Source organism: Rousettus aegyptiacus, unplaced genomic scaffold (assembly GCF_014176215.1).
Source record: "Rousettus aegyptiacus isolate mRouAeg1 unplaced genomic scaffold, mRouAeg1.p scaffold_m13_p_2, whole genome shotgun sequence".
Classification (NCBI taxonomy): domain Eukaryota; kingdom Metazoa; phylum Chordata; class Mammalia; order Chiroptera; family Pteropodidae; genus Rousettus; species Rousettus aegyptiacus.
In genome coordinates this window covers 168293019-168318041 of record NW_023416295.1, presented here as the reverse complement: position 1 = coordinate 168318041, position 25023 = coordinate 168293019, and the positions used below count along the sequence as shown (strand labels likewise).

The 25023-nt window shown below is 54.2% G+C and overlaps 1 long non-coding RNA gene across 3 annotated transcripts; it reads left to right on the top strand.

Moving 5' to 3' along the window:
* Nucleotides 1-7929: 7929 nt before the first annotated feature.
* LOC107519303 lies at nt 7930-24923 on the top strand. Of its 3 annotated transcripts, XR_001599080.2 has the most exons (4): nt 19419-20182; nt 20865-20952; nt 23451-23734; nt 24041-24923. It is a non-coding gene; the product is annotated as an uncharacterized LOC107519303 (long non-coding RNA). The 3 variants fall into 3 exon arrangements; XR_004955836.1 differs by lacking the exons at nt 19419-20182; nt 20865-20952 and adding an exon at nt 7930-8529; XR_004955835.1 differs by lacking the exon at nt 19419-20182 and having other exon boundaries at nt 20797-20952; nt 23413-23734.
* Nucleotides 24924-25023: the final 100 nt, after the last annotated feature.

The window sequence follows — 25023 nt, the reverse complement described above, 5'->3', positions numbered from 1 at the left end:
GGTCCCTGTGTTGACCCCCTTTGGTCTTCCTGGCATGCACTGAGGCTTCCTTTGTCCTGCCCTCCGCGGGTGTCCACGGCCTCCTGCTGTTGAAGCCTGGGCTCAGTGGGGCCACCTCAGCTGGGAGGAGCGGCAGGTGTTCTGATTTCAGCCATACCTGCAGCCCCCTGCCTTGGGGACAGGCTCCCACCTCTCGGAGGTCCCCAGCCCTCAGTCCTCAGCCCTCCCCCATGCCTTGCCCAGGCCCTGGAGAGCTGGGGTGAGGGCGGGGAAGGACCAGACAGGGCCGAGAAGGAGGGATGTCAACAGAAGAAACATCCAAGCCTGTAAAAAAAAATTTTATGTGAGTTTATTTGCGCCAAAAAAGCTGACGACACATGCCGTGGAGCGAGAACGCAAACGCTCTGGAGAGCGGCAGCTTTGCAGCTCCCTTCATGCGTGTGGTGCTGAGGACCATGCCAGGAAGGAGGGAGAAGGCGAGGCCGGGCAGCATCACAAGGCCGTCGGCGGGACTCGGACTCTGCACTGGCCTGAGGGCGGCTCCGGCTTGTTTCAGAGGCGCCTTCACCTAGATGCACAGAAACGAACACTGGACGGGGCTTGCTGAAGGCAAAGACAGCGGTTTTACTACAGCGACAGGCCCGCGGCGTGACTCCCCACCGTGACCAGATCGCCCCGTGAGGTTTACTTTCTGCAGAACCCCTTTTGGCTCGCACAGGGAGGTGGCATCTCAGCCCCTCTCTCTGCCTAACCAGCTACATGGTGTCCTGCCCCAGGCCAGTCCTCTCTGTCCCAGCTGCCTTCTTCACCCACTGGGTCCTTTCATGCCGCGCCGGGCCACGGTCTGGCCATGACAGGGAGGAGCAGCAGTTGGGACGCTACCTCTGCCCTGTCCCTCCCTTGGCCCGTGGTCCCAGACTCTGCCACGCTCCTGTCCCTGCCGTGAGGACTTCCGTAGGTCATATCGCCTCTCCCCCCACCACCCCCCCAAGAACTTGTGGTCCTTTGCTCTTATTCCTTGAGAGAGTCAGTGGCCTGGTTTGGCCACAGACAGGAGAGGTCAGGGAGGAAGGACAGTTTACAAATAAAGGGCACTGTAGACCTTGGCAGATATTTCAAAGAAATTCCAGTTGTCCCCGTCAGAGGTTTTAGGGAATTTCTACTGTTTTCACTTTCATAACCTAAATGGAGTACCAATCCAGTTAACTACCCTGATTCCGGGAAGTCAGCACCTCCGGGAGCCCCCTCCCCCACTCTGGGCCCGCCTCTGGGCCCCCTGGGGTTGTAATTTTAAATTCTTTGAACACAGCGGTAGGCATTAACTTGGGTTAAAGTTAAACTTAAGAACATTTGGAAGGCCCTGGGGTGGCTCCAGCCTCAAAGGTACAGTTGAAGGACCGTGGGGGTGGGGGGAACAGGAAGCAGGCAGCCTGGCCGGGATGCTCAGGACATTCTCGGCCACACGTCCCTTCCTGTCCAGGCACGGTTTTGTGCTCGTGCAAGAGAATCTGGTTGGTCTAGCTAATGTCACATGCCCGGCCCTGTGATGTGCAGTGTGTCAGTCCTTTCAAGCTGCTTGGGAACAAAAAGAAGGGGTCCTCACCGCATAGGGCGATATGATCGTGCATCTCTAACTGGGCAGTTCGCAGTGTACAGCTGCTCCCCAGGCACATCACTGCTTTAGTGAAAGGCTTCTCTTTGCCTTCAGCAAGCCCCGTCCACTGGTCCCCCGCCTCCAGGTAATCCCACCTGTGAAATGCCCCCTTGCAGGCCGCGCCCTCTGAAGCTTGACCACCCTCGAGAAAGCAGTAACCGTAATTAACTCAGTGCTGGAATCCAGGTCCCACTTCCCGGAAACATCCTTAATCTCGAAAGCAAAAAAGAAACCGAAAACTGTTATTTTCTCCCAAGCATTTTCCTCAGTCTGTTGAGATCCTGCATCCAAGTGGATCCCCTGTTTGACTAAAATACACTTTTTAATAAAACCGTTCTATGGGTTTGGGTGTTCGGACGTCCACATGCCGTAACAAAACACCACAGACTGCCCGGCTTGTGCCAAACAGACATTTGTTTCTCACAGTTTCGGAGGCTGGATGTTGGGGAGCAGGGTAGGAGTGTGGTCGGGTCCCGTAGGTGAGGCCCCTCTCCTTTGGGGACCGTCACCTTCTCGCTGTGCCCTCACACAAGAGGCTCTGTGGGGTCCCTTTTATAAAAGCCCTAAATCCCATTCGTGAGGCTCCACCCTCATGACCTCGTCACCTCCCAAAGGCCCTGCCTCCTAATGCCTCCGGCACCCCAGGTGCAGGATTCCAGAGTGAATTTTGGGGAGACCGTTACAGGGTAGTGGGCATGAAGGTGAGGTTTGTCCGTCAGTCCACTGACGGGAACCTCGCAGCGTGAAGGAGAGGCCGGAAGGGGGCGCTGTTCCCAGGGAAGGCCAAAAGCAAAGGTGTCCACGGCATCCCGTCTTTGGCTCAACACGCAAGCGAACGCGCACACACACACGCACCTGCACGCACACACACACCCTCCTTTCAGGTAGAGGATTGAAAAATGCCCTCCTTACAAGGACAACCTAGGTGAAGCACTGAAAGCACCCACCCCCCTCTGAGAGGCGGGACCCTGAGTTCACGCCCAATGATTGGCAGTGGATTTACCCAATGGAGCCATTGGGCTGTGACTCCAGGCCCTCTGGCCTTCTCTCATTTATCACAACTCTCCTCGACAGCCACCAATCTATGGCCCAAGTAGTACATTTAACCACTAATCGTGAAGGGAATGAAGAGGAGAAGGAAGGAAAAGGCCGAGAAATTAATTATTCCATGATACAGCAAGCCAAAAGTGACCATCTTTCGGTTGTGATCTTTTCCTGGCGTTGGTATCAACATTATTATTATTACTACCAATTTCAGGAAAATCTTAGTAATAATATTAGTAGTGACCATTATAGCTATAATTTACTGAGTGCTTGCCAGGGGCCAGGTGCTGCTCCAAGCGCCTCACAAGACTTAGCTCAAGGTCACGGTGGGTGTTCACGACGTCCCATCTCCTCATCCCTGCGCCTTCGGCTCGGGACCTGGAAGCCACCGAGAGAACCGTGTGGCACCGAACCATCTCGATGAGGCTGCGCGTGTCATTTTTTTTTAATTTTTTTTTTTTAGGGCCGGCTCGCACTTGCCAATTTGACAATTACTGGGTGAACAGGGGGACGCGTTCCTCCTTTGGGTACTAAGCTACACATTCTAGACGAGAAGAGCCTCCAGCCACGTAATGGGGAGCAAAATTTGCGGGCGAGCGGTGGAATTGTAAGGGGCGGCACTCGGCTCCCGCCGCCTGGTTTGTGGATTCGTGTGTCCTGGTCATTGGAGGAAACGGCACACGGACTATTTCTGTACAGGAGCCTGGGAGGCGGCATGCTGTCCCACCCCTGCGGGGGTCCCCAGGGTCTCATGTCCCAGGCGGAGAGCTGCCCTGTCGCCACGCGACCCCGCTCCCAACAGCTCCCACCCATCACCATGGCTACTAGGAAAAACAACACACAGAAAAACGACGAGTGTTGGTGAGGGTGCGCAGCCGTCGCAACCCTTGCGCACTGCTGGGGGGCGTGTAAGCTGGGGCAGCTGCTGTGGCAAAGGGTGTGGGGGTTCCTCAAAAAACTAAGGCTTGAGTTGCCGCTCCGCGCAGCCACTCCGCTTCTGGGCATCTGCCCCACGGCTCTGACAGTGGACCTCAGAGGTATCTGCACACCCACGTCCACGCGGCATTCCTCACGACGCCGGGAGGCGAAGCCGCCCCAGCGTCCGCCGAGAAACGACACGTGGTCTGTACATATGTTGGAACGTTATTCAGCCCTAAAAAGGGAGGGGAGCCTGACTCACGCTGCCGCGTGGGGGACCCTGAAACCTGCCGCTGAGCGAGAGAAGCCAGACGCGACAGGGCGAACTCCGGTGACACCGCCCCCCCTACGGGCGTCCAGGTCCCGGCAGCAGTCGAGCTCTCAGGTGCACCGGTGGGTGGCCGTGAGGGGCTGCGGGAGGGGGGCGGGGGGAGCTTTTGTTTAACAGAGTTTCAGTTTTGCCAGATGAAAACAGCTCTGTGGATGGCCGGCGGTGGCGTTTGCACACCATGTGAGTGTATTTAATGCCACCGAACAGTACACTTAGACACGGTAAAGGTGGCACATTTTCTGCGTCCCGCAGAGCATGCTGCTCTTTGCTCGCTGAGGGCTTGTTGGGCCAGGGCCGAGCTGCACACGGGCGCTCTGTCCCCACCCCGCCCCGCCCCCAACCCCACCCCCCACCTCCACCCCCACCCCCACCCCCACCCCGCCCCCTGCCCCCCCACCCCCCCTCAGAGCCGCTGGGGACTCTGGGATTGCGCCTGGACCGCAGCCGAGCTGCTGACAGGCTGGTCTCCGACCCCCTCGGAGGCGGCTGGCAGCGGGGACGTCAGCGCGGCCAGGTCAGCTGGCCGGGTCGGAGCGGGCGCTTTGGGCCCAAGGTTATAATAATCCCAAGGCACAGCCCAGACTGAAAGGCCCTGTGCTCCTTTGGCGGCAGAAATCAGGCGCGGGCAGTGCCAGCCGCCAGGCGTGGGGAGGGGCCTTGAGGAGCACTCTGACCCCGAAACCCTTGGGTTCCCGGAATCTCTCCCTTTCTCCCTGGCTGTGGCATTTAAGGATAGTTTTAGCAAACGCCGCGCAGAGTGCGCGATTTGCCGAACCCCGAGGTCCCCTCCCTGCCCCCATAGCTGTGCCGGGGCATGGGAGCGAAGCGGGGAGCAGCGGTCCCGGGGAGGGAGGGGCACCGAGCCTGGCGCCTGGACCGCTGTGGTCCGGGCCCTGGCTGCTTGTGCTGACAGCCGGCCAGCACCATTTCACCCACTTCCCAGACTTCTCGTGCGGACTGAATGAGTCCATCCTGACAGCCGTAAAGACTGTCGTCAGGTACTCTTGTCACCGTTACCGTTTTTTATGCACGAAGGACCCGCCTTTCATGGGAGGTTTGAGAAACTCCCGAGGGGATGTCCCCCTTCCTTCTCAGACTTCGCATCGAAAGCAAAGAGTCTCGTGATCGTGATCGCGGGTCGGGAGGCGCGGGAACTGCCAAGCACACACTGTCGCACGCACGCGGAGCCCGGTGCTGGGAGCACACGATCCTGCACGCACTTCCGGTGTCATGTTCCGCCCCCGACACCCCGAGCAACTGTTTGACACCACGCGGGTGTCCTAAAACTCAGCTCGGTGCTGACCCGCTCCACCCAGAGACAGCCTCCCATCACGCAGGGCAACGGCTCTGTCCAACGAGACCACCCCGACTTCAGACACGGGTCCAGTTGCCACCAGTGCCTCGGACTGATTGGCTAGAGGCGGCAGGTGTCTGTGACCTCCTCCTTGGGTTAAATGGATTTGCTAGAGCAGCTCACAGAACTCAGGAGACACTTGACTGCCTAGTTGACTGGTTCTTTATAAAACAATATAACCCGGCAACAGCCAGATGGCAGAGACGCACAGGACACCGTGCGGGCAAAGGGCCCAGAGCTTCTGAGCCCACTCCCAGACCCTCCACGTGTCCCCCAGCCTGGAAGCCCACCACTCCGGCCCTTCCAGGTTTTTATGGAGGCGCGTTGGATTAAATCATTGGCCCTTGGTGACTAAATTCAAACCTGCAGGCCCTCTCCCCTCCCCGGAGGTGGTGGGGGGCAAGACTCAAATGCCCAACCCTCTCATCACGTGGAGGGCTCCACTGGCAGCCAGCCTCTTCCATCACGTGACGCGGGGACAGTCTAGACGTCACCTTATTAACACAACACGCGACACCTTTATTGCTCTCGTCACTTAGGAGATGCCAAGGGTTTTAGGAGCCCCGTGCCAGGACAGCGGTCGAAGACTGAATATCTATTTCTTATCCTAAAGCACAAGATCACAGAGCATTTCATGTATCGTCTCGTTTTGTCCACTGGGTCCTTCTAAGCGGTGGGGAGCACAAGCCCGATGTGCAGTTTCCAAGGCCCCGAGGCTTCCTCTTGTCACCCTTACCAGTGTCTGACACCACCACCACGTGCGGGGGTTGGGCTGGAACCGAGGTCTGTGGTGCTCCCAGTTCTCCACCCGTGGGAGCGCATCCCAGAGGCCTGCGCGCACTTGCCTGGACCAGCGAAGGCAAGTGTGCAAACCGACTCCTCCTGGTGGCCTCTCTCTGTCTCTGTCTGTCTGTCTGTCCCTCTCTCTCTCTCTCTCCCCCTCGTCCCTTCCCCCACCCCTCCTCTTTCCACATCCCCTTCCCTCTCCCCCTTCCAACTCCCCCTACCTCTCCTTTACCCCAAACTCTGCACTGCTTGCTTAGCTTCTATCCGGGATGGCTGGCTGCCTCATTCAGCCTCAGTACAGGGGGATTTATCCACGATAGAGACAACAAAGGCCTCAAGCCGAATTGATCTAGTTTGTGTTCTTCCGTTTCCTGGATTGTAGCTGTAAGAGCATTTCCCCCTCTAGATCCAGTAAAAAGACACCTCGGGAAGATGTCTCTGGGCCAACCCGGGTCCCATGTCCCCTGGTCCCTGCGGCCAGGGGCATGTGGCTCTCTGATTCCCTCTCCTACAGCAAAAGCATCAACCTGTTTCTGGAAGTCCTCGCCAGAACCAGGAGGTTGGAGGGAGGAAGAAACAAAGTCCAAATAAAGGGGATGCTCTCTTGGACAAGTCAGCCGATGAATTGTCAAAGAGTTGGCTGCTGCTCGTTTGGCCCAAGGACCATCTGCATAGCATTTTGCAAAGTAGCTTCTTTCCCCAGCAGCTGATCCTCCAAGGTTGGGGGGATCTGGTTGCCCCATGGGGCTGCAGAACCCCGGCCGAGCCGCCCGCTCTGCTCCCACAGAAGAATCCATTTCAGGATGGACCTGGGATCTAGGGAAAGACGCCCAGTGGGGTAGTGTCCTCTCACCCAGAGCCTTGTATATTTATCCCAGGAACTGCTGGGGGTGGCTCCAGGGAGTTGCCATGGCCAAGCGTGGAAGTCCTGAGCCTGGCCGAGGGGCCGCGGACCCCGCTCTGCGCCCTTCCTGCGGTGGGCATGGGCATGCCACTTCTCCCACGTGGGCGGGGTCGCTGTGACCTTGTTACCACAGACCGTGTCTTCCACAGGGAGGGCCCCCAGCCTTCAGGAATGAGCATGGAAGGTGGCGGGCCCCCCTGAAACCACCAGGTCCTCACCCATGTCTGTGATCCATTGGTCCAGCGAGAGTCCTTCCCTTGGCTCTGATTCTTGGATTCTTAGATCTAACATCCTATGGATTCTGAGATCCAAGGAACTGAAAATCCTTGATTATTTTGCGTTCTTGACCGTTGCTTGGGATTCAAGCGTTAGTCTCTCCCCAGCCCCATGGACTTGCTTTTCCACACTGTCCTTTGCACCCAAGGCAGCCAGCCATCTGCAGAAAATATATTTGGTCTCTCCCTCGCTCTCACACGAGCCCCTCCCCCTCGTCTAAAGAGAGGCCCTAGCTTCAGAGGACATGAGCCTCCTGCAGTGCCCTGAGTTCTCCCACTTTTATACCCAGCATTAGGGGACAGTGGGGCAGGGCCTACACCTTTGTCATCTTATCTCCTTGGTGATTAAGCTCCTTGTGACGCAGGACAGGACAAATGCCCCCCCCCACCCCTACCCCAGCGGGGAAAACTCAAACCCTGCACTGAGAGAGTTCTCACTGTGCTCAAGAAAGAATTCAGACGCACGCCAGAGTTAGAGTCCAAAGGAAAGTTTATTAGAGAAGGGATAAGGCCATATAGGCAGAGTTGGTCTCCTTCGAGAGGCAGAGCGTGTGAGAGACCGAGAGAGACTCAGAGGGACAGACAGAGAGAGGGACAGAGACAGGGGGAGGGACCGCGGGGGATTCAGCTTATTTATCATCCTCAGTTTCTATGAGTCACAGTTTAGAGACTTCTTCTACCCATTTTCCTTTGACGGCATGGACAGACAGTGAGGAAAGAGAAGAACATGTAATGGGAAGGGCCCAGGCTTTGATCCACATGCTCGCAGTGGCTTCAGCTGTCGGGAATGGATTTCATTTTGTGTAGGGGGGATCGAAAGACTGTTTTCCTGTTTCCCCTTCAGGGCGTGGGGAAACGGGTGGTTAGCACCCCCAGCAGAAATCTCCCTTCTTCTGCAGTCGTCCTGTGGCCTGGCTGCAGGGCTGTTCAGCGTATTGCAGCCTCTGAATGCGGCTTGTTTTAACGTTTTGTTTCCTGGCCTCCTCCGTTCGCGGCGAGCACAGCGAACCTTTGTTGGCCCAAAGTGACCTGAATCCCGCAGCTCTCAGTACGGGTCATTCCAATCTAGTGAGGTGGAGTAAACGGAATGCACCAGAGCCCAGAGCGGGTGGAGCGCGCCCGGCGACCGGACCGGCCTGTTCTCTGTGACCCAGCGGGCGGGCGGGCAGAGCACCAGGCTCAGTCCCTGGGCGAAGCGTATTTTGAGGCAGGAGGGCGAGTGTCTGGGACCTGGTGATGGAGGAAGTGTGACACCAGCGAGAGGTCAGAGGGGACCTGAGGTCAGAGGTCAGAGGCTGAGGGACAGTGGCGGAACGGGGGTTGGCGGGGGGACTGGGGTTTAGCTTGGTCATGGCTGCCGGGCGTGACTTTGCAGGGAAGGTAAAGACGCCGCCACCAGCTCTTTCTGTCTCTGCATCTGGCTTCTCCGTGTGGCCAGGAGGAAGCGCTGCTGGGGGCCGGGGGCGAGGAGGGAGGGGGGCCCAAGTCTGCAGGCGGAGAAGGTCAACCTGGGCTGCGGGATCGTCCTACATGGCTTAACATGCAAAGTTCTAGATCCTCGTCCTAGATTCCAAAATCCTGTGGGACAGCAGGCCAGCGCTGGGCTTGACACAGAACAAGCAAACTCACATTTCAGCCTGTGCCGCGCCGACTGCGGGGCTGCTGGCTGGGCTCGGGCGCATTTGCGGAGGCCTAAGTCTTCCAAGGGAGAGAGGGAGCAGGCCCCTTGCCCCTTTCCTGTCCCCGAGCAGCACTGAGAGCCCCTGCCAGGGGCCCGGCCCCCCAGATCTGTGCTCCGACTGCTGAGGGGAGGCAATCAGGCATTAGAAGACGAGGCCAAACAATAGAATTCTGTCTTGGCGACAGGTGTTAGAGTCTGATCTTAGGCTGTTTCATTAAGGGAAGAAGAGACCTCTGCTGTTCCACACTGATGTGTTTGGTGTCAGACTGGTGATCACTCCCCCGCCTTTTTCTCTTCAGAGTTCTTAAAACCAGGATCGGCTCCACGTGGCCTGTGGCCATTCCCTGGCTGTGGCCCCGAATGGAATCGTGATTTGCACAGAAAAGCAAAGCCCTGCGGCTGAATGGAACTAGTAAGAAAGGAGAATCTTCCAGCAAGGAAGAGCTGGGGGGCAGGAAGTTATATTAATTTGATCACAGCTGACATTTGATTTTATTTTTAGCTCGAGCTCGTGGTCAGTGGCACCCACAGATCATGCCGACTGACAGTCGCCATCTCTCCCCGGTCCGATGGGCTCCGTGCTAATGGCCGTATGTGCTTAGGTTAATTCTTTTCGCAACTGCGTGGGGTCAGTCTGCTGCGGTCCCTAGTTCACCAGGGAAGGCCCTGAGACTGGGAGAAGTGAAAAACGTGCCAAGGCCGCATGTCCAGCCCGGGGCAGCGCCGGGATCTGAGGAGCCCAGACCGTGAACCACTGTGCTCCGCCCCCTCTCTGAGCGTGAGATTTCGGGTCGGATTCCTCCGTTTGAATCCTATGCACACTGGCCCGGTCCAGCCCGCGGTCAGGGGGCCCCATTCCTCTCCCAGCTCCCTCGTGTCCAGGGCTGCTTCTGGCCTCTGTGGAGAAGGGAGCAGGGACTCTGTGAGCAGGAGTGACGTGGGCTCCTCACCAGGGCTGGGCCACACGCCAGCTGAGACCCCAGGCCTGCAGCCAGCCAGGGAAGCACCCCCCGCCACGATCGCGTTGTTGGCCATTCTGTGCAGGGAGAAGACAGGCTCCCCCAAGCCCGGACGGTCTCCAGATGGCTTTTCCCTGAAGACTCTCCCAGAGAATCTCGGGGACCCCAGGCAGCATGGGTGGTGGCAGAGTCCCTGCCTAGTATCCAGCATTCAGGGAGCTAGCTGCCCTGCGGGGTGCCAGGCAAAGCCCTTCTCCCCTGGGCCTGTGCTTCTCCATCTGTCATGAGTTGACTGGTGACCCCAAGTCCTTCTCTCTGGCACCTGTGAATGTGGACTTATTAGCAAAGAGGGTCTTCGCCAATGTAATTAAGGATCCCGGACGATGAGGTCATCTCAGATTTAGGGTGGGCCCTGAATCCAACGACGGTGTCCTTAAAAGAGACAGGAGGGAGAAGACACAGAAACACAGAGGAGGGGGGGCCGCGTCGAGAGGGAGGCAGAGCCTGGAGCAGGGCAGCCTCCAACCAGGGGTGCGCCCCAGGGCGCCCCGCCAAGCCAGCAAAAGAACGAGGCCCCCGGCGCGCAGGGAAGGGGCCCTGCGTGGTTTTGCATCCTCACAAGTTGCACACCTCACAGTCTGCAAAGCATTTCTCCATCCATTCTCTCTACCTGGTCCTTTTCTCATTCAGTGAGTCTTTTATCAAGCACCTCCTGCTTACGGTGTTCGCGAGAACAGCATGAGCCTCGGCGTAGAAAGGACCTGGCACCGTGGACAGGCCAGCGGTGGGTGCCGAGTGGGGCTGGTACAGCAGTTGTTACCAGCGTGAACTTGGTCCTGGACCAGCCAACGGAAATAACAAGACTGACATGGGGCCTGACCTCGTGGGCCCCCAGTCCGTCAGGGAGAGGGACCGTACTCGCTAGTCGTATAACGGAGTCAACATTCTAACCATTTCAACCCAGATGGTTTTTCTTTCTTTCTTTCTTCCTTTTTCTTTCTTTCTTTCTTTTTTTTTTAAGAAAGGCAGTTTCTTTTTTCAAATGTGGTTTCTTTATTAACCGATACCGAAAGCGCACACATGCGCCGAGTGCTTACTCTGTGCCGGGCACGGTTTTAGGCTTTGACTTTAAATGTCACCACGCCCTGTGAGGCAGGTACTGTTATGATTTCCATTTGGCAGATGAAGAAACCAAGGCACAGAGAGGTGAAGCAACTTGCCTGAAGTCACACAGCTTGCAAGCGAGGACAGGTTTCCATCCCAGCAGTCTGGCTCCAGAATGCTTATACGCACCTCACACTGCTGTGTGTGTGTGTGTGTGTGTGTGTGTGTGTGTGTGTGGCGGGGGGGGGGAGCTGGGGGAACTGAGATGAGCTAGTTCACAGATCTCAATCTTTCTCAGCATTTCAGGGTCCCCCTTCGCCCCCTCCATCACCCTGCCACCCCTAACCAGCACCAACCACACTTCCTCCTCTCCAGGTCGGTGCCTGGGTGTGTGGGAGGGTGAGTAGGGCCTTGGATAGGGCCTGCTGGATAATAACACATGGTTTTAAACACAACCATTATCTAGTGTGCAGAGACAGCCGTGAATATTGCCTCATGGACGAAGGGAAAGAGTCTGTCACCTGGTCTCATGGGTGAAGAAGGCCTCCTTGAAGGAGGGGCTGGCAACGCCGCTCCAGGCCAAGGTGACAGGGAGCTGGAACACATCATGCCCCTCCACCCCCCAGCCAAGGTTAGAAACCTGGAGGTGCTGCTCTAACGGCCCAAAGCAGGAGCCTGGGCCAGGCCCCGGCACCTGCCCCAGCTCTGAGCTCCCCGCAGTTCAGAACGGAAAGGCCAGAGAATCCCAGAGAAACAAACCCTGGTGGCCGCCAGGGCTGGCATGACTGTTCGCCTTTGGCTTTTCGGTGCTGGGCCAACGCGACTAATTTTAACTGACCCTGCTGACTCGTCCCACGGGCTAGGAATCCCCCTCCCCTCCCCCACCGGGAGCCACAACCACAGCCCCTCTCCAGGGCGGCACCACCAAATTCTTAAGTTCAAAGTCATTCCTCATCTCCTCCAAGCCAGCATTCCAGCCTCATCCCTGACCAATCACTTCGCAAAACTCCTGACCTGGCTAAACTGGTCGTCTCGGGTTTTTCTGAATGTTTCCAGCTTCCCTAACTCTCTGATGGTCTTTCCGGCCCCTATTCCAACACCCCCCTTTCAAGGAGGCCTTTCTAATCATCACAGGCTCTTACGATCGATAGATCAATCCTCCTTCCCCTGCCCCTCTCAGCTGCCCCTCTCCCCACCTGCCAAGTAGTTTATCAGTGATGATAAAACTCACCTGGAGGGTGACGATCCAAAGGGCCTTCACGAGTATGGAGCATCCACGATGAGCTCCGTGGGATATTAGGACACTGTTTATACGAATATTTTATTCCCAGCTCCTCTTTCTCATCTGTCCATGAGATTATGCAACGTTCTATTTACGTTTATTTCATTCTCCTCTCCTTTGCCTGCTGGATGTGGAGGGACCACAGGTCTTTGGGGATGAAGCTGGGCCCCTGAATCGCTGTGTGGAGCAGAGCCCTGTCCCCAACTTGCATTGGATTATGAGGTAATCATAACGAGAACCAAACAGATGAAGCCATTGCTAATTAATAGGCCACTGAGATTTGGGGGATTGTTTGTCACAGCAGCTAGCGCTATAACTCATACGAAGGTACCGGTGTTTACATTTCTGCCCTCCCCCCTCCCCCCTCCCCCTCAGGGTCCTTCTTTTCTTCCCTTGACACTCTCTCCTGGGCGACCTCTGCTACTTCCTCTGCACTACCTCACACTCCGGCCCTGTGCGGATGGGGTAAACTCCGGCTTCTCCAGGTCGTCAGCTTAACTCCGGGCTAGGACTCTGGGTGGGCTTTCCTTCCCAAGGAGAAGCTCTAAGTCCTGCTGACGGGAAGACGAGGACCAAATGGGTTTGGGGAAAGCAATCGCTCCGTGCTGCGGTGAGTTGTGCGTGATTTTAGGCAGACTGGGGAGAACCCAACCACGCTCCGGGTCGTGGCATAGTCCATGATTCGCTTTGCATCTCTGCTTCCGCTGACCTCTCCAGGGGCAGCTGAGCTGATGTCCTCGTCCCTGGAGGGGCTTTGGGCGGCTAAGACCTGGGTTTTGACTGATTGTAAAGGGAAGAAGTATTAGGAAAGGGGTGGGTGGTGTAGAGAGTGGGAAGGGTGCAGAGCCGTAGGATGCTCGGGAGAGAGGATAGGGGAGGGAGGTTGCCCTCTACTCTCCCCCTCAGAGTGAGGGCGCCTCTCTGTGCCCTGCCAACCAGAGGTATCCACGCCCGTGCCATCTCCATGCCTACTCAGCTGCCTTGGGGAAAACAAAGGTGTGGCCTTCGGGACAGCAGATGCTACTGTCCCAAAGGAGACCCGTCTCCTCCTGGGTACCTCGCCTGTCTTACTAAATGACACTACCATCTGTCCAGTTTCTCAGCCAGAAACTCAACTCCCCTGTCCCCGGTCTTCCCTGCAGAGCCTGTCCCCTCTCCTCCTCCCCCCTCCGCCCTGCCTCCCCCTGCTCAGGCCCCCCGCCCCACCCCAGGTGTGGGCTCCTGCAGCGGGCTCTTAAAAGTCTCCCTCCTCCAAATTGATCTGCAGTTGAAAACTCCAAAACATCAAGGCAGTGGTTGCCTCTGGGAGGTGGTGGCAGCCAGGATTGACCAGGAAGGGGCATGGGGAACTTTCTGGGGAGATGAGAACGATCTGCATCCTGATCGATAGGGATTGGGTTACACAGGTGTATGAATTTGTCAACGTTCAGCAAATACACACTTCAGGCATGTGCGTTTCATTGGATGGAAATTTTACATCAAAAGAAAAAAAATGCAAGTATTGAACTCCCGTTAAGGATATGCATACCGAAGTAGTTAGGGGACAGTGGTTGGACAGACGTCTGCAATTTACTTTGAAATGCTGCAAAAATAAGAAAGATTGGTGGACGCATGGAGGGGCGGATAGGTATGTGATAAAACCAGTAAAATGTCGGTGGTAGACTTTAGGTGGTGGCTCTATGGCGTCCACGCGAAAATTCGGCTTTGCTGCATGCATGCACATTTGTATAATAAAATGATGGGGAGAAATGTCCCCTGCCTCCCGACTTGTCCCCTCCATCACGTCATTCCCATCTGCAACTGGCGTGGTGTTTCTAGGACAGCAAATCGGGGGGTAGCCCTCCCTTGCTTGAAGCCCTGCAGCACTCCCAGAGGGCCTTACCTCCTGTGGCTTCCCGGGCCACCCGTGGTTGGCCTGTTTATTCGTCTGGCCACATCTTCCATTGCTCCCGCCCTCACTTTTTCCAGCACCAAAACACCAAAAAATTTGTGCTTCCCTACATGGACCATGCTTTTTACAGCTCCTGTGGAGGAAATTTCTAGTTTACATTCAATTTACCTGCCTCCCTTCTTTCTCAGTAAGAGATGTCCCTTTTTTTTTTTTTCCAGTTTCAATTTGTTTTATTCAAATTTATTTCTGTCGTGGTAACTTTGGTTAATAACATTAAGTCAGTTTCCGGTGTAGAGCATTATAATGTGATATCTGTATACGCCATAGCGTACTCACCCCCAAAAGTCTAGTTTCCATTTGTCACCATATATTTGACCCCCTTTACCCATTTCACCCTCTACCGACCCCTCTCCTGTCCCGCCCGCGGGACCGGCTATTTAGTGGGAGAACCGAGGAGAACCCAACCTAAAGAGGGGTGACACGGACGAGAGAAAAGAGTGGAGGCAAGACAGTGTTCTGATCAAGCCTCAAATTTTATTTTTGGATAACAAACATATTTATACGGCAAGAACAAAGGGGGGCAGGCAAAGGGTACCTGTTGCAATATGATTGGTCTTCAGCTGGTGGTGTGAGGAGCGGTAAGGACAGGGGGAAGTACGAGGTGGGGGGGGAGAGCAGGAGACTATCAGCACCTTTGGTGGTCAGCCAGCTTCTCGGAAAGACTTGTTTATCATGGGTTTGGTTCTCACAGCCTGAGGGCTTGAGAAACCAAGGGCGCAGCTCCCAACATCTCCTCCCTTTCTATTTTAGAAAGGTGGGCCTTAACCGAGTGGGGGAACATTGACCTGGTTCCTCCCGTGGGCTATATACGCCCATCTATTGTTGGCTCTTGGTATCTTTTGGGGAGGAGAGGCAGAGCCAGTTTTAGATTGTGATTTGGATACCAACCTCTATGCAAACCAGGTATGTTCTCAGGGAAGGACAGAGGGGACCCTCTAGTGGGTCTTCCCTTGCAGTAGCTTTGCATCTGCACCCATCTCGATGCCCATACCTTCCCTTGGTCTATCAAAGGTGAAGGTAGACATTTCTCTGTCCCTTATGTCGTCCCCGTAGGGAGAGGGGTATTTACCACCAACCAAACCTGCTGTACCAAGGTCGAGGTCCCTCTTGGGCCAAGGTGGAGAAATTTAGGGCTGCGCCGACTTCTTCCGAGGGCTCTGTCATTGAGATTTGTTGGTAGTATACCGTGGGCCCTTTTGACAGTGCCGAGTCAACCTGTCTTTTGATTAGATCTGTTATTCTCCTGAACGCCCAGGGGCCAAAAGTGAGCAATAAGAGCAAGCCTATGAAAGGTCCTAACAGACTAGGGAGCAGTGTTGAAAAGAGTGGGGAGGTGGAAAACCAATTTTTATACCATGCTTCATCCTTTTCTCTCTGTTTTTGCCTGGCCTCTAGGCTTTTTCTGACTTTATCTATGCTGTCCTGGACAAGTGTAAAGAACAGCAATCCTAATCTGTGGGTAAGGGGAATATTAGAGTCAGTGCAGAGGAGGACGAGAAACAGGAGGAAGAGCAAAATTCCCGTGAGGAGGAGAGGGGCTGGAGACTATCCTCTGCAATGCATCTCCGGAGGACGAGGCGGTTATCTGTAAGAGAACAGAGGGGAAGCGAGGTCTCAGGGCTGTGGATCCCTGGACGGATTATAGAGTTTTAGTAGCCGGTCAGGTAACCACCGGGCGTTTTGAGCCTGATTATCATAGATGCAAGCGTGTCCCTTTCCCCAGATAAGGACAGGGTCAGGGCCCTGCCATTTATTCGTGAGGGGATCTTTCCAAAGTGCTTGTGTATAATCAGAAGCGGTGGCCGGGTGCCAGAGACGATCACCAGCTGTTTTGCCGCAGGCGTCTAAGGTTAGGAAGTTAAGGACAAATAGGGCATGATTTATTAGGGTTTTAGGGCTGGCTCTTGTGTTATAAAGGGCAGTATTTCCGGACTGTATTTTAAGGAGCATATTTTTTAGCGTTTGATGAGCTCTCTCAACAATGCCCTGTCCTTGGGGGTTATAGGGAATACCCGTGATGTGTTTTATTCCGAGCTGCGCGCAGAATTGTCGGAAGGAGGCGCTAGTGTAGCCTGGCCCATTATCAGTTTTAAAAACTTTTGGCTGGGGGATGACGGCCAAAAGAGCTATGACATGTTGAATAACATGTTTGGTGGCCTCCCCGGTTTGGGGGGTGGCATAAATGAATCCACTATAGGTGTCTATAGAGACATGGATATATTTAGGTTTTCCAAAGGGAGGGTGATGAGTAACATCCATTTGCCAGAGTTCTCCAGGAACTATCCCCCGGGGGTTTATTCCCAGGTGAGGTTCAGGTAAAAGTGTCAGACAACCCTTGCATTGACGGACAATCTGGCGGGCCTGTTCTCTGGTTATGGAAAATTTGAGGCGAAGGGTATGTGCGTTGAGGTGATGTAGAGCGTGAGCTCGTTGTGCGGCAACAAAGGGGGTGTCTTCCTGGGCGGCAGCAATCAATTGGGTGGCCTGGTCTACTATATTATTTCCCTCTGTGAGAGGCCCAGGTAAGCCTGAATGAGCGCGAATGTGTCCAATAAAAAACGGAGCATTGCGATTAATGATTAGTTTTTGTAATTTGGAAAACAAGGGGGAAGCATTTGTGGAGGGACGTATGTAGGGGACTGTTTCAAGTAGGGGTACAGAGACAGCTACATAGGCGCTGTCAGTATAAAGATTGAAAGGAACCTCGCTTAGGAGTTCAAAGACTGTAATTATTGCTGTTAGTTCAACAAGCTGTGCAGATTGGAAGGCTGTCTGTATACGGGTAACCTGTCCATTAATACTAAAGGCTGCTATGCCTGAAGAGGAGCCGTCAGAAAACACTAGCGTGGCTCCCGCAATGGGAGTGGCTTTGGTTCTCCGGGGAAAAACAATGGGGGTTTTCTGTAAGAACTGAATTAATCTGTCAGCAGGATAATGATTATCAATTGTTCCTTGGAAGGAAGTGCAACTAATCGCCCAGTCATCATCGTTTTGAATTAGCCATTGTACCTGAGCTGTATTATACGGGAGGGTTATAGTGTCAGGGTCCTTTCCAAAGAGTTTTAAGGCTGACTCCCGCCGCGAGATTAACAGCCTGAGATACCTTGGAGGCAAGGGGGGTCTATGGCCAGATGCATGGCTTGGGACATTTTAGAGGTGAAGGGATCAACGTCAGGGCACATGCGCAACATTTCATCAAGGGTTTTATCTCGCGTCTTTCCGCGCAGCACCGCGCGGCAAGAGGCATTGGCATTTTCGTAGGCCAATTGTTTAACGAGCCTGTCATTAGAGGCTTCGCCCCCGAGGGTTCTTTCCGCCGCCTCTAGGAGCCTACTGACAAATTCACTATAATCTTCTTGTGGTCCCTGAGTGATTTTTGTAAGAGGAGTAGTCGCAGCCCCTGAAATAGGGAGTGCCCTCCAGGCCCCAAGCGCAGCGCTAGTGGTCTGGGCGAGGAGTGCAGAAGGGAACCTTCTCTGTTTAGCCTCCGCGGAGGTGGCAGGGACCGCATCGGGCCCCTCCCTGTGGAGCTTATCGTTTAAGTCACGACCTACTTTCTGCCATTTTTTAGGGTGAATTTCAGGTCCATTAACAATGAACCAAGGGCAAACCTTGTCTATAAAAAGAAAAAACTTAATGAGATCCTTTTTCTTAACTCTAACTCCTCTTTCCCTAAGAGATTCTTTTAGGTCTCGAATAAAGACCGCTTCTTTAGAGAGCTTGGGGCCCATTTTTCAGGGCGGGGGGCCCGTTCCAGGGCGGGGGGCCCGTTCCAGGGCGGGGGCCCATTCCAGGGCGGGGGCCCTTTTAAGGGCGGGGGCCATTTACTATGAACCAGGGACAGACTTCATCAATGAAGAGAAAAAATTTGACTAAATCCTTCTTTTTTACTCGGATTCCTCGTTCCTTGAATGAGCGTTTTAAGTCTTTTATGAATTGCTTCTCTGGACAAGGTTTGTCCCATCTTTTCGTTTTATTTATCTAAAAAGAAAGAGGGATAGGAACTGAGGAAGTGAACATAGGTATCAAGGCAAAAAGGAGGAGAAGGGAACTTAACTTCTCTCCCGCGTGGGCAGCCGGTTAGTACAATCCGCTAACACGGACCCCCTGGGGTGCGTTGCCTACGGACGTCCCGCCGGCTGTGCCTTTGGGCATAGACAAGGCTCTTTTACAGAGGCGGTAGAGGAGGGATTATACCAGAGGTCTCGACGTGGGCAGTCGGTTGGTACAATCCGCCAACACGGCTCTCAAGAGGCGAATCGCAGACCTACAGCTCTCTCCAGGGCGGAGGGAGAGGTCTACGACCGGGATGCCCTCTGAGTGGACGACTTCTGCCTTAAAGTCGACTGACACACTGTATTCTCCCAACTCAGAAAAAGCAGCCTCTAACCTCAGGGGTGGACGGCTTGTGCCGAGAAGCGGGCTAGAGAGAAAAGTCCCAAATCCTTTGAAAAAAAGGAAAAGACAAGAGGACCAAGCCTTTGAAAAAAAAAGGAAAAGACAAGAGGACCAAGAGAAGACAGAGGGAGTTTATGCTCAACTCTTTTCTCCGTTTAAAATTTGTTACTTATGACCCTAGCAGTCCGTGCCGAAACTAAACTAAGGCGGATGAACACTCACCGAAGACGGCGATCTCCGGTGAGCCGAAGACGAGGACCTTCCATGAGCGGTGAAAGGCAGTCTTCCCTGAAAACTTCTTCTCTGAAAAACTTCTCCTTAACGAGCTGCAGCCTCTGTTATTTCGTAGTCCGCCTGGGTAAGGGTTCTGCACTCGGGCCCCACGTTGGGCGCCACCTGTCCCGCCCGCGGGACCGGCTATTTAGTGGGAGAACCGAGGAGAACCCAACCTAAAGAGGGGTGACACGGACGAGAGAAAAGAGTGGAGGCAAGACAGTGTTCTGATCAAGCCTCAAATTTTATTTTTGGATAACAAACATATTTATACGGCAAGAACAAAGGGGGGCAGGCAAAGGGTACCTGTTGCAATATGATTGGTCTTCAGCTGGTGGTGTGAGGAGCGGTAAGGACAGGGGGAAGTACGAGGTGGGGGGGAGAGCAGGAGACTATCAGCACCTTTGGTGGTCAGCCAGCTTCTCGGAAAGACTTGTTTATCATGGGTTTGGTTCTCACAGCCTGAGGGCTTGAGAAACCAAGGGCGCAGCTCCAACACTCTCCTTCTCTCGTGACCAGCAATCTGTTGTCTGTATCTGTGAGTCTGTTTCTGTTTTGTTTGCAATGCCCGATTTTTAGCTGGGGATATGGCCATATGGAAATAAACACTAAATGTCCCAGGCTCCCTTGCTCAGAGGTGTGGCCATGTGATGAGCAGTGAGAGGAAGTATTGATTAGGACTTCCTGAAAGTGTCTCTAAAGGTAGGGGGCACCACCTCCTTCACCCTTTTTGCGTTCCTGCTGGTTGGAATCGTGACACGATGGCTGGAGCTCAAGCAGCCATCTTGGTTCAAGAGGTAGAGGCCACGTGCGTAATGTGGCAGAGCCCTAAAGTAGATTGAGGCTAGGTTCCTGTCACTGCTGTGTTCCGTGCCAGCCCTGGCCCACTACCTCTGGGCTTCTATATGAAAGAGAAAAACATTCTCTTGTTGAAGCCATATTATTTTGGATTTTCTGTCACCTGCAACCAAACCTAGTCCTAAAACACTAACTTCCATGTCCTTAAAGGTTTTGGTCTTTGGGCCTGGAGTATCCTTTCCTCACTTTGCTTGTAAGAAACCCCTGTTGATCCTTCAAATTCCTACTCGGGCATTACCTTCTTTATTACATGAACCTTGGTGGAATTAATAATTTCCTCCTTTGTGATTCCTTCATTCCTTAGAGCACAGTGAGCAATTATTGAGCACTTACTGTGTGCCAGGCACCACGCTGAGTCCTGTATATGCACGCCCTCTTTTAATCTTCATGACAACATTTGAGACAGAGAGGTAATTATTTTCAAACTTCGCATTTTACAAAGACAAAAGCCCTCCAAAAGTTGTGATGCTTTTCCTGGACCACAAAAATCAAAATCCACAGTTTTGGGCCCAGCATCGAAGCCAGGTGTCTGGTTCCAAAGCTTTTAGCCCTATGCTTAACCGCCTCGGTCACCGTCCTCACCACAAAGCCCTGCCGCCCATGGCCCCCTAAAGCTCGCGGGCTGCGCGGCGTTCACCTCGGCCGCCCCAGACAGAGCCGTGAGTGTTTGCGGACCTGAACTGTCCACTCCAAGTCCCCTCGCCCTGGTTCTGGCACGGGAGAGCTCTCCCAGGGGGTCCAGCCTCCGACAGCGCCCCTGGCCCCGGGCACCCTGCGTCCCTCCGGCTTTTGCACACAGCCTGTTGCCTCTCTGTGGGAGAACCTTCCTCCACCTTGAGTCCCCTGAGAGCAAGGTCTTTTTCATCTTTTAATAACTTGGAAAACCATCCCTGGTCGGTGCCATGTGTATACAGATGGAAAAAGGCCCCGTCCTGGCTGGCTGGCGGGGGGGCGGGGGGGGGGGCGTGGGTAGCAAAGGAGCACGGAGGAAGCCGCCCAGCCAGAGGTGGAGGCTTTTCTCCTTCTCACCACTAGATGGCAGCAGGGCCGCCCAGTTGTCCGCCTTCCAACTGTGGTTGCCTTGGCCTCCAGGAAGGCAAGACGCTGGATGACTCGGTTCAATAAAATAAACATTCGAAGAGCTTACCGACCTGGCCTTCTGCTATGTGCTGTCAGAAAGGTGAGAGGGGGAAGAGGAAGGCTCCAACAGTTAGACTAGCTCCCAGCTGCGGAGCACAAACTCTGACACCAGACTGCCCGGGGCCCGAATTTCACGCTTGGCATTTCCTAGCTGTGTGACCTTGGGCACGTTCCTTAACTTCTCTGTGCGCCTCGGTCTCCTCGTGTGTAAAGTGCTTATGAAAGTGTCTATCGAAAGGGATGCTGGTGGGGGGGGCGTGCCCCCCGAAGTGCAGTAAGTACAGTGTCTGTGGCTTTTGTATTCCTGCCTGTAAAGAAGCTCAAGGGGTAGCAAATGGGGAGCTGCACCCCGAAGCAGAGAGAGATGAGGAGCGCAGAGGCGGGAGAGAGCACACCTGCTGGGAAGGGGGCGGAAGGAGGGGGAGGTTCGTGGAGGGGGAGCTGTTTCCGTGAGATGGGGCGGGAAAGGGGGAGGGACACGTGGTTGGGGGGAGGCCATGGAGGTGGGGCTGGGCTCCATCCAGGTGGCAAGTGCAAGGTGGGGCCGGAGGAGCCATTCCAAGGCTGGGGAGCAAAGAGGAGGGAAAGCAAGGCTGTGTCCCCAGGCTACACCTGTCGCCTGGCATATCGGGATCCTATGTCCCTGCCAGATCGGCTCCATTAAAGCCCCTTGGGCCTCCAGGGAGAGGTGAGGACTTGCTGCAGAACTGTATTTTTAGTTCCCTGTGCCTCTCTCCAGCTGCTATAAGACACCTCTCCCCACCCCCAGCCCTGCCACCTGGCTGGAGTCTCCACGAGGACAGCTGGGGAGAAGGGGAGACATGACCAGTATGGTGTCTGCTAGAGGGTTGGGGTGGAGTGGGTGGTGTGCCTGTGTGGGGTCTGAGGCAAGCTCGGGGATCCCGCCGCCCCATCAAGGGCCTCAGGCAGGTCCTGCAGGCACCAGGCCCCAGCCCTGCTCAGAGTCTGGCCTGGCCCCGGGCCTGGAAGGCAGACTCTTCCAGGAAGGAGCAAGCTGAGCAGGGCCGGGAGGGAGCCCAGGCCGGCCTCCAAAGGGGGAGTTCCCAGGAGGAGGAGGAGGAAGAGCAGTGGTCAAGGTCAAGGGGGCCCCTGGCTTCAAAGAGCCAAAGCACTCTCACTCTTTCCATCTTTGGTCCCCTTCCGTGGCCTCTGAAAGCGTAATCCCTCAGATTCACTGGGGGGGATTGGTGGCTGCCAGGGGGCTCGTAGTTCCCAGGTCACATAGGCTGAACTAGCTGCCCTTGCAAGAGAGGGGCCTGGTGCAGAGCCACTTGGGGACTCAAATCTGTGTGGTGGGTGCTGGAAGCCCCTTGCTGGGGAGTTCTCTCTGTGTATGTGTGTGATGAGAGGTGCGGGTCACCAGACACTGAAGATCACGGAATAGATCTTTCCCCACCAGACGGGTTTCTGGTTTACCTTGCCAGGGGAGGGTACATTAAAGTCCTGGGGATGTTTAGTGTAGACAAGAAAACTCTTAGGTCAGCCTGCAGCTCCCCCTGTGCAAAAGACTCAGCTGGTCCTCTACATCCCCAAGGAGCCTGCAGGGCCAGGATAAGGGGGTGAGCAGGACAGAAAGATGCATTTTGGTTCAATATAAAGACCCTTTAAAGCTTTAGGTAGTGAGCTCACTGCTCCCAAGAGTATTCAAGCAGATGCTAGATGATGATTTGCAGGAAGAATTCCTGTATTTAGTGAGAACTTAGACAAGATACCATCGCAAGGCCTCTATCAGCTTCAAGATACTATGGCCATATAATCCTAGCCTTCTCTCTTTCTACCTTCTACGATTCTGGAATCTAGAAGTCAAGTTCCTAGAGTGGTAAAAATTGAAGCCTTTGGCTCTCTAGAATTCTAATTCTGAGATCTCAAGACTCCAGAATTTGAAGACTTGAGGATGATTCTATAAGTCTCAGATTTTCAGATAAAGAATCTGTGATATGAAAGGGAAAAAGAGGAGGGGGTGGGTCCGACTTATTGGGATCCACTTCTGGCCCATGGGGTATCAAACCGACTCACCTCTGTGTATATGCGCGTGTGCGTGTGCGACACAAGCGTGCAAGGCTGCAGAAAGTTTTGCACATAAAGGCAGCATGCCCCACCAGTCAGAGGCTGTCACAGAGATAATTATAGCCCCCAAACAGAGCTAGCGACTCCAGGTAGCCATAGCAACCATTAGGTAACGCCTGTTCTGTTGTAGAGATGGGAGGACAAACAGTCGATTCCTTCCTATTAATCTTAAATGGTAAAACTTAAGAGGTTTGTCAACTTCAAAGCCGCAGGTTTTCATGAGCATTCCACTTAATGGGGTGCCTGCCAAGGGGTGACAGCTTCATATTAAACACTTTGGCGTTAGTAATGAGTTGATGAGTTTTCAAATACTCAGGCTGTCCCCAAATAACTCAGGGGCCCGGAGATGGGAGAATTACAGTAGATTCAGGTTTGAGTTTCAGCTCTGCTCCAAATCTTTGTTTCTTTACAGCCAGATGGGATAATAATCTGCCATGCCCTGTCCTGCAGGGGCCACACTGCTGGTGACCAGACGTAAGTGACCAGAAGGAGGAGCCGAAGCTGCTGAGGGTGTGAACAGACCTTCTCAGAGTCGCCTTCCTTTTCGATCCTAAGCCTGGCACGGAGTGGGCGCTCGCTTGTTCTTTCTGAGCCTCGTTTTTCCACAGCTATAAAATGGGGTGATGCTCACTACCTGGCAGGGCCACTGTGAGGATTAGACGTAGTCCTGCCCACAGGGGCACGTCGTAAACTGTAGCATCCTCCGTCGATCATAGCACCAGATAAACTATACTGTGAGTTTACTTCTCTGACTTATCTCCCCAAGGATCCTGGGAGTTTCTTGAACCCAGGGATGTGTTTCATTTGGTTTTGTTGTCCTCAGCATGTGGCACAGTTTCCAACACACAGTAGGGACTTTGTAACTGTGTGTTGGATGAATAGATGGACAGATGGTAGATGATGTATGGATGGGTGGGTGGGTGGATGGGTGATGGATGATGGATGGGTGAGGAGATGGAAGGATGGGGGGATGGATCATGGATAGATGGATGATAAATGGATATAAAAGACAAATCATCTTTACTTGCTTTCCTTGCAAGGTCATCCATCTTTTTTATCCAATGATCATTTATTCAATTCAAACCTGGTACCATGTGAGGTCTAGTGGGCACGCGGATGAATAAGACAGAGCCCCTGCCCACGAACATCAAAATAAGGTATTCGGGAGCATAAACTCAGGGGCCCAGCTTTCTGGGTTCAAATTCCAGCTCTTTCATAGACTAGCTGTGTGATCATGACGTATTCCCCTAACTTCCCCTCGATTGCATGGGGATAATGTCAGTATCTATCAGATGGGGCTGTTGGGGGAATTAAATGAGCTACCAAATGTGAAGTGCTTGGAATAGGGTCCGGCACCCAGCAAAGACTCTGGATCGGCTGTTCTCATACTAACGGAGGAGCTGGAATGGAGGCAAAGAAAAACCGTGCAGTGAGGTGCGCAATACAACAGGACCACATACAAACAACCGGAAGGAGGAAGCAACGAATTGTGCCTTGAGGCGGGCGCATCAAGCAAAAACGTTTCGGAGGGAACTATCTGAGCAAGGCCACAAAGCCAGGAGTTTTCCGGGTGAAGTGGGAAAATCTCAGACTCAGAGAGGTTACGGATTTGCTCGGGTTCGCCCAGCTCAAGCGGGAAACCATCTAGGCTTCCGGCCACTTGTTACTTCTGGCTGGGTGAGGGGCATTCTGACATAGTGAGCAGTATGTAGATAAGGAGACTCTTGGGCCAGGACCGCCCCCGGGCCAGCCCGGGCACCTGCTGCCCAAGCTTAGAAACATGACGGCTCCTCTTGGAATGGCTGACCGCGGGGAGAGTTGGGTTTCAGGCTGCTGGCACCGGCCTTGGTGGTGCCCTTTCTGTTGGCTTATGAGACTCCAGACAGTGGCCCGACCTCCTCCCTACTCTTTCCACACACACAAGCACCCCCACCTCCCCGTGGCCTGAATTGTCCTACCTCCCTACAATGGCACCTGCCCCAAAATAGCTTCCATGTGAGGGCTGGAGAAAGGAAAAGATTAG